Source organism: Bos grunniens, chromosome 5 (assembly GCF_055505025.1).
Source record: "Bos grunniens cultivar Pamir isolate PY7600 chromosome 5, Bosgru_T2T1.0, whole genome shotgun sequence".
In the NCBI taxonomy this organism is placed as follows: Eukaryota; Metazoa; Chordata; class Mammalia; order Artiodactyla; family Bovidae; genus Bos; species Bos grunniens.
The window spans coordinates 94,694,467-94,711,334 of NC_141169.1; the positions used below are offsets into that span (position 1 = coordinate 94,694,467).

At 38.3% G+C, this 16,868-nt stretch overlaps 1 protein-coding gene across 1 annotated transcript in view; it reads left to right on the plus strand.

Moving 5' to 3' along the window:
• SLC15A5 (solute carrier family 15 member 5) overlaps positions 1 to 16,868 on the plus strand; it is a 96,788-nt gene that overhangs the window by 65,542 nt on the left and 14,378 nt on the right. The window lies entirely within an intron of this gene.

Sequence of the window (16,868 nt, forward strand, 5' to 3'; positions counted from 1 at the left end):
ACTTGACGGTGCAGACAGATAGCTGTTAGAGTGACATTTTCAGTACAAGTGAGAAAACTGATGCTTCTGGGATCTCTAACTCTAAGTGCCTTAAAGGAGAAGATACAAGACTAAACCCATCCTCCTACACTAATCATTTCAGGAATAGTTTATCTAAAAGTAGCAATGCTAATAAAAAGGGAGTGAAGAAGTCAGTCAAACTGCTTATTTCGACTCTGTGCCATTAGCAACCAGATCAATTTTCTCACATGCGTGAGCACAAGCTTACCTTCTGACAAAAATAACAAAATGGGAATTCAGTGAAAAGTGACATCTTAGTTACGGACGTGGAGGTGATTGAAAGATCCAAAGCAGAATGTCTCAGAGTAAAAAAGGATAATTGGGCAGAATCAAGAGGTCAAGGTATACATCTTCCTGTCCCTCTTAGTCCTTCCTCTTCGGAGTTCAGCAAAGGGGCAGAGAACGTAGCCATTTAACGCCCATCAAGAGCCATTTTAAAATAAAACTGTGATCTTTTAAAATTCTCATTTAAATATCTCTGATGATTGAGACCACTGACAGCCTTGTCGGCATGAATCACTGAGTTGTTCTTGAAATGGGAATTTGCAGTTGCAGTAAACTTGAAAGAAGGAAATATTTATGCATCTGGAAAGCTATTCAGCTGGATTTCACAGGTCCGCGCCTATTTTCTTAGAGATGGGTTTCTTCAAACTCAGGTCAGTGCCTAAGGTCCAACCTCATATGGGTTTTGAAATGACAGACCCAGAGGGGAAAAGCGGCTCGCTACGCAGTAATTCACCTATGTTGTTATTCAGTCGCTAAGTCGTGTCCAACTGTTGCCTGCCAGGCTCCTCTGTCCCTGGGATTTTCTAGGTAAGAATGCTGGAGTGGGCTTCATTTCCTTCTCAGGGGATCTTCCTGACCCAGGGATCGAACCTGTGCCCCCTGCATCTCCCGCATTGGCAGGCGGATTCTTTACCACTAGTGCCACCTGGGAAGCCAGGCCATATTCTTCATTCGATTGTCAAGTAGTTTAGTGCCCCCATTCCCATGGATAATATGGCAGGCCCCCAGTGCTCCACAAGCAGGCCCTGCTCTTCCTCAGTCAGAATCAGGTGCAGAGACCCCCTCATCTAGTGGGATTATAGGTCCCAGAAACAATTTATTCTACATTCTCAACGTTTGGCTCTGCAGAGACCCTCGGCATTGCCCTGAGACCTTAAGTTTTCACAACAGTATCAGGTCAAAGCTCAAAATACCTTTCCAACATGGACCGCAAGTATCCAGTGCTATTGGCTCATGAGAGGTAGAAAGGGCAGAATTTGGAGTCAGAGCACTTGAGTTCAAACTCAACTCTGCCCTTAATAAGCTGTGAAGTTTTTAGCTCTAGGGGTTCAGAACAGGTCTCAAGATGAGTTCCTTTGGCAAGTGGATTATTTTCAGTGAAAGACAGTGGGAACCCTACTGCCTCTCCCTTAGCTTCCTAGAAAAAAATTTAAATTGGAAAGTTTTCCCCAGAAAAAAAGAGTTTTCATCAGAGATACATTGTATCTAAGATGGCAGGGCAAACATCTAATTACCAAAGGTCTATATTTATCTAGGCCTATGTGCTCAGTCTGTCAGTTGTGTCAACTTTTTGCAACCCTCTAGACTTCAGCCCACCAGACTTCTCTGTCCACGGGATTCTCCAGGCAAAAATACTGGCGTGGGTAGCCATTCCCTTCTCCAGGGGATCTTCCTGACCCAGGGATCAAACCCACATCTCCCACAATGGCAGGCAGATTCTTTACCACTGAGCCACCTAGGAAGCCACAAGATTCTTACACTATTACGTTATTATATTTATCTATATGGCAGGGCGGACATCTAGTTATCAAACATCTGCTGTCTTTCTTATCATCCTATGAATGACCCTCCTTTTTTGGAAGCTCTAGGTCCCTATCCCATTTCTTACATCATGATGGCATATATACCTCATTGTATCTTTCTCTCTTTGAACCTGTCATGTGTGTGTGGGAGGGAGGGGGGGGGGGTCCTTGTAAGGACAAGATTCAATTTTATTTTCTCCTGTCAATCTGTCTCAGGTCAGTTTCATTCTTAGACCAGCCAGAAGAACCGAGAGGGACAGAAGAAAGGATTTTGCACTCCTGACTGCACATTACTTAATTTTTCTGAGTCTCAATTTCTCCTTCTCTAAAATGGTGTCACTAACAACTTCTAAGATATCTTGGACGACCAGAGGAAATAGATATAAAGCACCAAATCAGTAAAAGCACACAAAAAATAATGATTTGTGTTGTTGGGTGGTTGTTATTGTAATTTGAGTGGGATCTCAGCATTTTCCAAGTGGGCTAGGATTATCATGGATATGATGTTCTAGTCTGGCACTTTTATAATTCTTCAGGAAAGAATATGTTCCATAAATGCAGAGCACACGTGTCCTAGTCAGCTTGAATTCTAGGACTGGATTGGGATGAGATGAAATAAAGCTATGTTCTGAGATTTTTCTTGGCCCTCCTGGACCCATGTCATTAGTGGTACACCCTTTGCAAGGCAAACTTACACATCTAGATAGAGTTAGACACACAACTGTGTTCCTGCCTGCAGTGTTGAAGTTGACTCCAGAAAGATGAATGGTTATTTGCCTTGGTAAGCATAAGGGTGAAGAATTTCTGGTAGAGAGAATATATAACAAGTGAAAGTGTTAGTCGCTCAGTCGTGTCCAACTCCTTTTGACCCCATGCACAATAGCCTGCCAGGCTCCTCTGTCCATGGAATTCTCCAGGCAAGAGTACTGGAGTGGGTAGCCATGACTTTCTCCAAGGGATCTTCTCAACCCAGGGGTCGAACCCACATCTCTTGCACTGGTGGATTCTTTAGCACTGAGCCACCAGGGAAGCGGGCATATATCAAAGCCTAGAAGTAAGGAGTCACCTGGTGCATCAGAGGAACTCAGAGAAGATCAGTAGCCTGAAAATATTCAGGGAGAATCACGTGAAGTCAGGTCAAGAAAGTAGGAGTAAAATCATGCAGGAACTTTGGCTTACAGATTTTTTTTTTTTTTAAAGCTGTATGCAATATATATGGAATCTAGAAAAATGGTGTTGATGAACCTATTTACAGGGCAGGAATAGAGACACATAGAAACAGATAGAGACATAGAAAATGGTCTTGTGAACATAGTGGGGGAAGGATAGGGTGGGACAGTTGAGAGTGTAGCATTGACATACATACACTACCACGTGTAAAACAGATAGTGGGAAGCTGATGTATAGCACAGGAAGCTCAGCTCAGTGCTCTGTGATGACCTACAGGGATGGGATGGGGTGGGTGGGAGGGAGGCTTAAGAGGGAGGGGATCTATGTATACTTATGACTGATTCACCTTGTTGTACAGCAGAAACCAACACAACATTGTAAAACAGTTTCCCTCTAATTTTAAAAAATCTGTATGCAATAAGAATTTATAAAGGCATTAAGCAAGTCACATCTATTTGTATTTTAAGATCACTGTGGATGCAGTGTAATTTGAAAAGGAAAGAAGCATGGCTTGGGAGAAGCAGGATGGGTTCAACTGAAGTAAAACTCAGGCAAGTCTAGTAATGATGAACTAGTGACAAAGTAGGCAGATGGAGCGAAATGGATGAATGTAAGCTTGATTTTAGAGGTAGGATGAACAGTATTTAGTGATGGTTTTGAGTTAGGAGGTGGTAGCATGCGGGAGACAGAAGTGGGGTCAAGGAAGTATTCCAGATTCTGCCAAGAGATAACTGGGTGGGCAAAGATTCTATATACCAAATGGAGAACATTGGAAGACAGATAGGTCGAAAAACTTATCACCTGTTCATTTTTTAATACATTAAGTTTGACCTATCTATGAGACATCCAAAGGGAAATACCTGGAGCTCAGAAAAAGGATCTGGGTTAGACATATAAATATGACAATCTGTGGCAAAAAAAATAGCATTTGAATCCAAGGAAGTGGACAAAATTATCTAGTGTGAGTATTAAGAATGAGAAGAAAAAGAGAGAAGGACCTAGGTGTTAGAGGTTGGGTGGAGGAGAAATGGCCGGCTAGAGAAGGAAGAGGACAGCCAGAGAGGTAGGGGGAAATATATGCATTCATGCGTGTATGTGTATGTGCATGCATGTGTGTTTGATGTGCTGTGTGTTCATTGAAAATAGGAAACGGTAAATTGTGTTAAATGCTACTGCGAGATCTGAAACTATCACCACATTGATAATCGGCTATACTCCAATACAAAATAAAACGTCTAACAAAAAACAAGGACCAGTAAGAAATGAAAAAGAAAATTCTAAAGGTGCTCTGAGGGTGAAATAGCTCAAACAAGTAATGTAAGGAATGGTCAAAAAAAGAAGAAATAGAAAGTATAAAACTTGGAAAATTCGTCAATCTTTTAGTTTCAGAAATGCTGCTCGATGAAGTAAATGAAGTCAGATATTAAATATCTGTATAGAACACATTTCTATTTAACAGCAGCAAAATAGTCATTAACATCATTTGATAATGAGCAATCCTTTCCCTTATATTCCCTATATTTTATATAAACAATATATGTTTATGTATAAAAAAATGCTACTGTGAGATCAAATAATAGAATGAAGAATGGAAAGTATTCTTAGATCTGCAACATTATGATCCCTAACAACTGTAGCAAGAGTCATTTCAGCAATGAAAAGAGAAAGAAAACCAGATTGGAGCAGGGTCAAAAATATCTACTAATTGAGGAAATAAACGAATCACATTTAAAACAACTTTTTTTTTTTTTTACTTCACAATATTGTATTGGTTCATCTAGTCAAGGCTATGGTTTTTCCTGTGGTCATGTATGGATGTGAGAGTTGGACTGTGAAGAAGGCTGAGCGCCGAAGAATTGATGCTTTTGAACTGTGGTGTTGGAGAAGACTCTTCAGAGTCCCTTGGACTGCAAGGAGATCCAACCAGTCCATTCTGAAGGAGATCAGCCCTGGGATCTCTTTGGAAGGAATGATGCTAAAGCTGAAACTCCAGTACTTTGGCCACCTCATGTGAAGAGTTGACTCATTGGAAAAGACTCTGATGCTGGGAGGGATTGGGGGCAAGAGGAGAAGGGGACGACAGAGGATGAGATGGCTGGATGGCATCACTGACTCAATGGACGTGAGTCTGAATGAACTCCGGGATTTGGTGATGGACAGGGAGGCCTGGCGTGCTGCAATTCATGGGGTCGCAAAGAATAGGACACGACTGAGAGACTAATCTGATCTGATCTGATTGTATTGGTTCTGCCACACATCAACATGAATCTGCATGGGCGTACACGTGTTCCCCATCCTGAATCCCCCTCCCACCTCCCTCCCCGTACCATCCCTCCAGGTCATCCCAGTGCACCAGCCCCAAGGATCCTGTATCAAACCTGGACTGGCGATTCGTTTCTTATATGATATTATACATGTTTCCATGCCAATCCCCCAAATCATCCCACCCTCTCCCTCTCCCACAGAGTCCAAAAGACTGTTCTCTACATCTGTGTGTCTTTTGAAGAACTTTCTCTGAAGATTTAAAAAATAAAGCGATGGCTGGAGGAAGCTGTGAGTAGATTTGCCAACTTCAGCAGATAAAAATACATGACACCCAGTTACATCTGAATTTCAAGTAAACTAAAATTTTTTTAGAATAAATATATCCCATGCAATATTATGGATGTACTTTGCATAAGTTACACTTTATAAAGTTACCAGTGCAATATTCAGGACATGCTCCTTCTAAAAAAATATTTCAAGGTTGTTCTCAAAATCAGATTTAACTATGGGTCCTGTGTTTTATCTGGGAAACTGAGATGTGAGTTCAAGATACTCTTTTTTAATCTTGAAAGATACTTGAGCATGTTTAACAGATGAAAATATCTGGTACAAGTGGAGAAATTAAAAATGCAAGAGAATGGGGGAGAATGGATACACGTGTGCGTATGGCTGAGTCACTTTGTTGTGCGCCTGAAATTATCAGAATGTTACCAATGGGCTGTACTCCAATAAAAAATAAAAAGTTTTTAAAAAAGAAAGAAATATATGTGAGCAAAAAAAAAAAAAAAGATGCACGAAAGAAAGGGAGATTGACTTCTTATCAGAGGGTGGATATTTCTTTCCTCTACTGAAACAGAAGAAAGGAGAGTGGGTGTGCAGGTGCAAGCAGATGTGTAGTTCTTGTATTAGAAATATACGGGAATCTTCCTTTCAAGGGTCCCAACTTTCTTCATAAAGTAGGCAGCAAACCATTCCTGAGAGCAAAAAGGAAATAGGATGAGAATGAAGAATGAGAAGAACGGGAGATAGGAGACTGTTATTTCGAGAGCTAGAAAAGATGATTTAGAAGAGAAGTGTTGGACTTCCCTGGTGGCCCAGTGGTTAAGAATCTGCCCGCCAATGCAGGGGACACAGGTTCAGTCCCTGGTCCAGACAGATTCCACATGCCACAGGGCATCTAAGTCCATGCACCACAATTACTGAGCCCATGTGCCTAGAACCTGTGCTCTGAAGCAAGAGACACCACCACAATGAGAAGCCCATGCACCACAACTAGAGAAAGCCCATGTGCGTCAATGAAGACCCAGCACAGCCAAAAATAAACAAAAAAAAGAAGAAAAGTGTTAAGATGGGCGGTAGTGTTGAAGGCGTAGTTGACACTGGTGATCATGAAGGGCAATTTCAAACCTCCTAAAGCATGATTCTACCCAGTAATATTCAGGTGCTCAAGGCAGTCATGAAACTGTCCAGTAGATTTTAAAATGGTCTAAAGACCACAACTGGCAACCCACTCCAGTGTTCTTGCCTGGAGAATCCCAGGGACAGGGGAGCCTGGTGGGCTTCCATCTATGGGGTCGCACAGAGTCAGACACAACTGAAGCGATTTAGCAGCAGCAGCAGCAAAGACCACAAGACACAGGGAGAAAGGCACAAACTCTATTCATGACTTTAAGTACTCTGGGGTAAATCTTATAGGCTATTTTCTTATAAATATGCAAAAAAGTGAGAAAGCTTTCTTCTCAAATTCTGAAATTAATGTCTGCACCATTAGCTAATTGAAGCTGCAAATGAGTGAACAGACTGTACAAGCAGGCAGATTTGGGACAAAAATCAGTTCCTGCTATAAGCATGATGTTATTTAAACTCAATAGTTCACTCTTTGAAATAGCTCCACTTAGAGATGGATTTATTAAATCAGTCCACAAAAACATATTAGGTTCCTACTATGTGCAAGTACTGGCTAGATACTGAATTAATAATACCAAGGCTGATGTTTAATTAACAAGAAGAATCTTATAGAAATATTTGACACTCAAATTAATATCAGATATATTCATTTGACTAATGCTATTACAATTACAGTTCATAGCTAATGGCATTATCGGGCTATTATCACAAAGCATTACCTCTTTTCTAAAACTCATTTCCATGATAATTCATTGAAATCATCATGAGAACACACTATCTTGATGGGTTTTTACCTCCCAATGCTCTTCAAAAGAATGAACTCACCCTTCTAAGAAAGCTTGTTATCCCAAATAGTACCCAGGCCTGTTCTGCAGTTCAAGTGAACGATGCATAGAGATTTCTCTACAGTTTTGAAAGACACTGTGTCCCTTCCTGGAAACAGCAAGCTGATTTCATTTTTATCCACAATTCCCAAGAAGTAGAAATGCAAATTTAAGTCTCCATGCAGGCATTGTTATGAGAAAAAAGTATTGAGCATGTATAGATTCAGGACCCAAGCTCCAACCACCCCTTCATTCAACAAATACTTATTTTATCTCCTTTACATGACTTTAGGCAAACAGTTCAGCCTCTCTGTGCCTCTGTTTCCTTGTCTTTAAATTGAGGGTAATAATAATTTGAGTAGTTATTAGATAAATATGAAAAAAATGGTAGAAAAGCCAAAGTTAGAATATAGTTGTTAGGTATTATTTCCTTCAGGTATCATGAAAATTAATGTGTTTTAAAAATTAACTCAGGTAGGAGAGCTATGAATCTCAAATGAAGCATTTAAATCAGGTTACTGAAAGGAAGAAGGAAAGAAATTAACATTTATTAAGTGTCAGTTATATGCAGACCTTGCTACATGCATTTCACAAGGATATTATTTCATTAAATCTTCACAACAATTCTTTGGGGGTAGGTATTTGTAGCCCCATCACGGATAAGAAGGAAATGAGCTCAGAAAGCTATACAAGTTGCCCAGACCCTATAGTGGTGGATTCCTGATTGGAAAGCTCTTTTTACTGCATAGGGTTTATTTCTCGAGATGCAGAAGCACATACACCCTGGAGAATGATGGTTACATCTTTTTAATTGCCTACTTCTTGGCTCCAAAGCCAAAAGCAGACAGTGAAGTGATAGATGTGCCTAAAATAAAGTAAGGTGTAAAACCCATTTCAGTTTTGCCTCAACCATTTTGGATGTTTGCTAAACCATTCCCATTATAAAATAAGTTTTAAAAAATCTAACAAAGTTTGAAGGAAATAATTGCTCCCTGTGCCCAACTGAAGTCCTTGAAAAATTTCAAAAGGCATTGCTGCTGCTGCTGCTAAGTCACTTCATTTGTGTCCGACTCTGTGCGACCCCATAGACAGCAGCCCAACAGGCTCCCCCGTCCCTGGAAGGTTTTTGACTTTTCAGTTCAGTTCAGTTCAGTCGCTCAGTCATGTCCGACTCTTTCTGACCCTATGAATCGCGGCACACCAGGCCTCCCCGTCCATCATCAACTCCCGGAGTCTACCCAAACCCATGTCCATCAAGTCAGTGATGCCATCCAGCCATCTCATCCTCTGTCGTCCCCTTCTCCTCCTGCCCTCAATCTTTCCCAGCAACAGGGTCTTTTCAAATGAGTCAGCTCCTCGCATGAGGTGGCCAAAGTATTGGAGTTTCAGCTTCAACAACAGTCCTTCCAATGAATACCCAGGACTGATCTCCTGATCTTTTGACTTTTAAATAAAGACAAAAATAAACAAATAGGACCTAATCAAACTTACAAGCTTTTGCACACCTAGAGGAAACCCTAAACAAAATGAAAATACAACCTACAGAATGGGAGAAAATATTTGCAAATGATATGATCGACAAGGGCTTAATTTCCAAAATATATAAACAGCTCATACAACTCAACAACAAAATAAACAACCCTATCCAAAATTGGGCAGGATATCTAAATAGACATTTCTCCAAAGAAGATGTACAGATGGCCAATAGTTACTTGAAAAGATGTTCAACACTGCTAATTGTTAGAGAGACGCAAATCAAAACTATAATGAAGTACCACCTCACACCAGTCAGAATGGCCATCATTAAAAAGTCCACAAATAATAAATGCTGGAGGCAGGGTAGAGAAAAGGGAACCCTCCTGCACTGTTGATGAGAATGTTAGTTGGCGCAGCCACTATGGAAAACAGTGTGGAGATTCCTCAGAAAACTAAAAATAAAATTGCCACATGATCCAGCGATCCCACTCCTGGATACATACCCAGACAAAACTGTAATTCAAAAAGATGGATGCGCCCCTATGTTCATAGCAGCGCTGTTCACAATAGCCAAGACATGGAAACAACCTAAATGTTCACTGACAGATGAATGGATAAAGAAGATGTGGTATATATATATATATATATATATATATATATATATATATATAATGAAATATTGTGTGTATGAGTCACTCAGTCATGTTTGACTCTTTGTGACCACATGGACTGTAGCCCACCAGGCTCCTCTGTCCATGGAATTCTCCAGGCAAGAATACTGGAGTAGGTTCCCATGTTGTTCCCTTCTCCAGGGGATCTTCCTGACCCAAGTATCGAAGCCAGGTCTCCTGCATTGCAGGTGGATTCTTATCATCTGAGGCACCAGGGAAGCTGGCAGTAATTACTGAACATCTGTGTGTGATAGAATGAAATATCACTTAGTCATACAAAAGAATGAAATAATGCCTTTTGGAACAACATGGATGTAAATAGAGATTATCATACTAAATGAAGTAAGTCAGAAAGAAAGATAAATACCATATAAAATTACTTATGTGGAATCTGAAATATGACACAAATGAATCTATGAAACAGAAACAGAATCACAGACATAGAGAACAGACTTCTGGCTGCCAAGGAGGAGAGGGTTTAGGGGAGGAATTGAGCGGGAGATTGGGGTTAGCAGATGTAGGCTTTTATATGTGGAATGGGTAAGCAGCAAGTCCTGTTGTATGGCACAGAAAACTATGCTCAATATCCTACGATAAATCATAATGAAAAAGAATATTTTAAAAACAGTGTATATTTACATGTACAACTGAATCACTTTGCTCTACATCGGTAATTAATACAGCATTGTAAATCAACTATACTTAAGTAAAAAATTTTAAATATTTTCACAGCTCCATAACATTCAGAATGAAATGTTAGTAAAAAGAGAAAATACTACCTCTTCCTCCAAAAAGAGATAGTTGAAATCTGCCTTAAATCAAAAACAATATGCTTGTCATTATATATATATATATTATATTTAGTGTGTGTTGTACTGCAGAAACCAACACAAAATTGTAAAGCTATTTTCCCCCAATTAAAAAATAAATAAAATTTAAAAAACACCCAATATGCTTTAGCACTTAAAATAATGTCATGTATACCTGAGGCATTGGGTAAATCTAGGATTTCAATACAGAATATAATGAAATGTCACTGAAGGGTTCAGACTCGACTGGTTATTGTCACTTGGGGTATTATAATTTCCAAAATAAAATCTTAGGACAGGTTCATAAATAGCACATAACTTGCAACTTACAATATCGAGGCCATTATCCAGACTTTGACTGCTGAAAAAGAGTTGATTGTAGTGGAAAACCAGCCATTTTTGGTCTTTTATAATAAAACAGAAACAATTTTTAGAAGTCAAATACCCTCAAAAGTATGTTTGATGAAGTGGTTTAAAAATATTTTTCTCCCATAAAGGTGCCCATATATGTTTTACAATATTATTATTCTGCCATATATGATGAAATAAATTCAAAGTATAAAGCAATGGAGAAAAAGCTGTGGCCATGGGCTCAGTAGTTGTGGTTCCCATGCTCTAGAGCACAGGCTTAATAGTTGTGGCACTCAGGCTTAATTTCTCCACAGCATGTGGGATCTTCCCAGAACAGGGATCAAACCCATTTCTCTTGAACTGGCAGGCAAATTCTTTACCACTGAGCCACCAGGGAAGCCCTATGGTTATTTATTTTAAACAAAATTAGTGCCTGAATTAATCCTGCTGAAAGCTCAATAAACAGATTTGTATCAAGTACCTGCCTTTTGTTCTTTCCTTAAAATTATCGAGAGATAGTCCAATGTCATTTGAAATTCTTCTCTGAAAGAAAAAAGAAAGCTTACTTTTAACAATTACTTGATATGTTTTATTGCGTGGATAGGGATATATATTGATTTAATTTTAATATATATCATATACATGTATAATATATATTACTTTGCCTTTTCCTTCTTAAGGAATATTTAGATTTTTCCCATTTTCTAATGCTATAAATATTATTAAGGTGTGCATATTTTATATAATCTTAAAGTACATGAGATAAGGATTGTCCCCTTAGACTAGAATCTTGGAAATGTGATTGCTCTTTCAATGAAGTTAAATATTTTAAAGACTCTTGAGAAGTAAAGCCAAATTGTTTTCTAAAAGGCTAATCAATTATGCCACCAGTGTGGTAGGATAATACTTGTCTCAATGTATTAATTTCAGCCCTGAGCATATTACTATTTTAATCTTCATCAATCTGATTAGCAAAAAATTATATTCCATTGTTACTTTAATTTGTATTTTTAAGAACAGGAAATTGAAATTTTTAATGTGAGGAACATTGCTTTTTTTCTTCATAAAATGACATATCATGTTCTTTGCCCATTTTTCTTTTAGTCTATCTGTGTTTTTTCTTATTGCTTTCCATGTTCTTTAAACTTAAGGGATATTATTATATCATTGCCATTTATTGCTAATATTTTCCCAGTTTTAACTAAACATTTAATTTTATAGATGAGTGTTTTACATGTGTTTTGTTGATATATACTAATAATCAAATCTATCAACCTTTTTCATTTTGATTAACTTCATCACATTTATCTATGGTTATGGAATTTTGCATGCTCAGTCACTTCAGTCGTGTCCAACTCTTTGCAACCCCATGGACTGTAGCCCGCCAGGCTCCACTGTCCATGGGATTTTCCAGGCAAGAATACTGGAGCTGGTTGCCATTTCTTACTCCAGGGGATGTGAACCCAACCTGGGTCTCCTGCATTGCAGGCAGATTCTTTACCACTGAGCTACCAGGGAAGCCCTATGGAATTCTAGTAGAATAGACTTATTCATGTGGACTTAATTTTTGTATTAAGTGAAGATAACACTTATTTGATTCAAATAAACAAGTTTCACAACATAATTTGATATATATTGAGAAAAGTTAGCTAAATCAAAAATATTCCACAACTATAGGATAAATGAACTAGACTTAGTTCTCAGGTGGTCTTAGCATTGTTTCAAGGATCTCTTTCCATCTTGTTCCTTTCCAATCCCTCTTGAGTTTAGCTTAGTATCACTCTCTTTTTAATTATATGGTTTTATGATATATAATGCATCCAGTGGCTCAATGGGTAAAGAACCTGCCTACAAATTCAGGAGACACAGGAGATGCAGGTTTGATCCCTAGGTCAGGAAGATCCCCGGAGGAGAAAATGGCAACCCACTCCAGTATTCTTGCCTGAAAAATCCCATGAACAGAGGAGCCTGACAGGCTACAGTCCATGGGGTTGCAAAGATTCAGACACGACTGACCAACTAATCATGCATGCATGCAGTGCATATCAGGTATTACTAATCATACTTCTTGTGGTGATTCACTTATAAAAATATAATAAATGTAAAAAGTATATTCCCTATGGTTTATGCCTCCATATGAATTTTGAAGTCATTTTATTAGTTTTACCCAAATCCTGTTATTTAAAAAAATAAGTAGAAGTCAATAGCAAATTTTAGGGGAGAAAGTTTTTACTATAATTAGTGTTCCATCTAAATGTGTAACATTTTTAATTTATTAGTGTTCAAAAATTCAGTTTAGTAAGAATTTTTCTTTGCATATATCCTGAACATTTCTTAGAGTTATTGTTGGCATTTTATGCTCTTTTTCTTTTTGCTGTTATGAACTGAATCATTTTCCCTCATTACAACTCACTGAGATAATCACTATTATATAGGGAGATTATTAATGTTTATGTCTTCATCTTGCATCTAACTTCTTAAACTTTCTTAGTAAATTTATGAGGGCATTTTAGTTGATCCTTTTAAGTTTACAGCTGAATTCTCTAATCTTAAGATAAATATAATTTTCATCCTTATTTTCAATATTAACTCCTCTGCTTTGCATCCTCATCAGGACACAGAACTTCAGGGCAATGTTAATACCAGAATACAGTCACATTTTATCTTTCTCATAACCTTAATAGGAATTTTTCTTAATTTTCTATTAAGCATATTTATAGGTTTATAAAGAGAATCTTAAAGGATGTTATCATAAGAACATTTCTGTTTCTTGTTCTCTAAGATTTAAATGAAGCAGGCTAAATTTTATTGAATGCTTCTTAAGCAGTTCTTGAGATCACCTTTTGATTTTTCTTACTGCTCCTGACATTACAGTATATTTAATTAATAGATTTTTCAATGTTAAATCATCTTAACTACATGGGATAAACAATCCTCAGTAGCATCAATACTTGATGATCTTTTGCTCTGTAAGATCTGGAGGAATGACACTTCTTCCATGAAAATGAAAAGGTACATTCAGACCTAATGTGTCTTTGAGTATCATTCTTTGCAATGTTTCTTTCCCTGCTATTTCTTGCCATTAAGATTTTTCAATTCTTCTAGGTTCTATTTTGGCAAATAACGTTTTCCTAGATAATCATCCTGTTTCCAGAACATTTTTTGACACTAACCTAGCATACTCATAACTTAACACTGTTATATCGTCTGATTCTTTTGTTGTATATTTTGATTGGATTTGTCAAGTTTTATGTTGTTGTTGTTACATTTTCCTGCAATGAATCAGCTCTTAGAACTGTTTAATATACTTTAAGATATTGACTTTCTATTCTATTTCCTTCCTCTCCTACTTTCCTTAGATTTGTTTTATTTTCTGATTTTTCATGTTCAGTGTTTAATTCATGTATGCTTGTTCTTACTCTAAAAGTGAAAACAGTATGCCTTTAAATGTCTCTTAATAGGATTTAAATCTGTATGCTTAAATTTGTAAATGCAATTTTCTCATTTTCTTTATGTTCTAAATACATTGTGATTGTAAATTTCATTTCCTTTTTGACCAGCTAGTTATTTAGGAGCAGAATCTTCAATTTACAGGAATTTGGTTTGTCATTAATGTTATCTAAACTTCTATAAGTCCTCTAACATTTTTCTTTGTACTCAACAATATTGTAATCTTAATTAAACTCTTACCAATCATATTATTCCTTTTTATTGAAGTATAGTTGATTTACGGCATTGCATTAATTTCAGGTGTACAGCAAAGTGCCAATTACATTATTCTAATTCTCTACATTATTTTCCTTTTTGCCTACTCTATCAAAAAATGAATCAAACTATGATGTAATCATTCAGCAGAATTATTTATCTATCTGTGTTTTTCTTTGCATTTCCAACAGATTTTTTTTATGTTTCATTACCTTGTTATATTTCATTGACATAGCTGCAATTTGAATTGAGCTTTTTATCAATATAAAAAGATCCTCGATGTCCCTTTGACATGGTTTTGCCTTTGAATTCAGTTTTTCCTGAAATTAGTTTTTCCGCTATTTTATTTTTACATTTGCTGTATGAGTTTCTCATTTTATCATTATTTTTTTAACCTTTGTTATTTTGTGTTGGGGTATTTTGTAAACAACAGTAATAATATGTATTATCATCACATTTCTTCCCTCATATGGATTTTTTTCTATTTACTCATCTCAGTGAAAGTGTGTTACTCACTCAATTGTGTCTGACTCTTTGTGAACCCATGGACTGTAGCCCACCAGGCTCCTGTGTCCATGGCATTCTCCAAGCAAGAGTACTGGAGTGGATTGCCATTTCCTTCTCCAGGGGATCTTCCCCACCCAGGGATTGATACTGGGTCTCCTGCATTGCAAGCAGAGTCTTTACAATCTGATTTACTGAGGAAAGCTCAAGGAACAGATTTACTGAGAGGCAGTATCTACTAACTGAGAATGTATATGGATTTCCTTACCTCCAGTCACATTCCCAGGTGGCGCTGGTGATAAAGAACCTGACTGCCAGTGCAGGAGACATGAGAGACATGAGTTCAATCCCTGGGTCAGGAAGATCTTCTGGAGGAAGGCATGGCAACCCCACTCCAGTATCCCTGCCTGGAGAATCCTATGAACAGAGGATCCTGGCTGGCTACAGTCCATGGTGTTGCAAAGAGTTGGACATGACTGAAACAACTGAGCACAGTACAGTCACATTCCATATTTTTGCCAAAGTCTTTTGTTAAAGATCCCCATTAAAACCCAAGTTACAACGAGAAGCAGACTGACATGAGAACGTTCTCTCCCCCCATTTTCTAGTTCTTCAACACTCTGATCATACAGTGTGATTATAACCTTCAGTCTCAAGCATACTTGACTTTCGGGTGCTCCCAGAACTCTTGTTCACCTATAATACTTCTGAAGACTACACTTCTGGGATGCAACGTCCCCTGACTGTGCTATGCCCCCATTACTTCTTGCCTGATGGTTTATGCAAGTTCCACTCCCTGATATAATAGTTTAGAAGCAGAGGTACCTGGTGCTGGGTGCTGGCTAGAGGGGTATATGGAAGGGCTTCCCCAAACATCACCAAAAAAAAACCCAGTAACTGTGCATTAGCTCAACAACAAATACCATCTTTCTGTCTAGGACTGACCTTGATTTCTGGGATGGGGGCATATCCCAGTCACCTCCTATTCACGATGTTAGTGAGAGAGGGATCCTGCTGCCTAAATAGCATAAGATGAACACGTGGGCAGATGGGACTGAAAGCAGTTTATCCCATCACCCGTGTTCATGTTAGGGTACAAGAGCATGCTGTGCCCGGCCCTATGGGGCTGCACCCAGCAAGAGAGCATACAAGCAGGGTCTGTGAGGAACAGACTTATAGCAACAAACAGTGATGTGATCTCTGCTTCCCATATGAGGATGTGACTGCTGGGCTGAATAATGGTGAAGGACTGGTGAGAAGTGAAATCTGTTGAGGACCAGTTGGAGTGTAGCTGGTCTGGCTGATAGTGAACTAGCCTGAGGGGACACTATCCCCCTGGGTGGGGAACATATCTGATGAAGCAGGGAAATTTGTGGTCAGGTCTTTAGGGCTCTGTGACCCTCAAGACACAAAGGCATTACATGAAACGTTAGGCTTCACATCACAGGGCATAAGATGCAATAGGAATAAAGTATTTTTTTCACATCAGTAGTTTTGTGCTGTTTACAGCATCATAGCATGTGTGGGTCACTATATGTATTTCTCAAGCCCATTCCTAAAACCTTAAATTTAGTGTAAATTATTTTAAGTCTCATAATAAGTTGAATATCAATCCCAGGATTTAGGTGGAGATACCATCTTAGATATTTTGGATGTTATTTGAAGCAAGCTATTGCAAAGACTGCTGTCCAGATGTTTTTAGACTGTTGACAAGATGCTAAGGAAAATCATAATTAATCATTACATTAGCACCAATAGGGAGCTGTAGTTGTACAGTTTTAAGAGTAAGAAATGAAGGTTCTGGAAATTCCCTCCTGG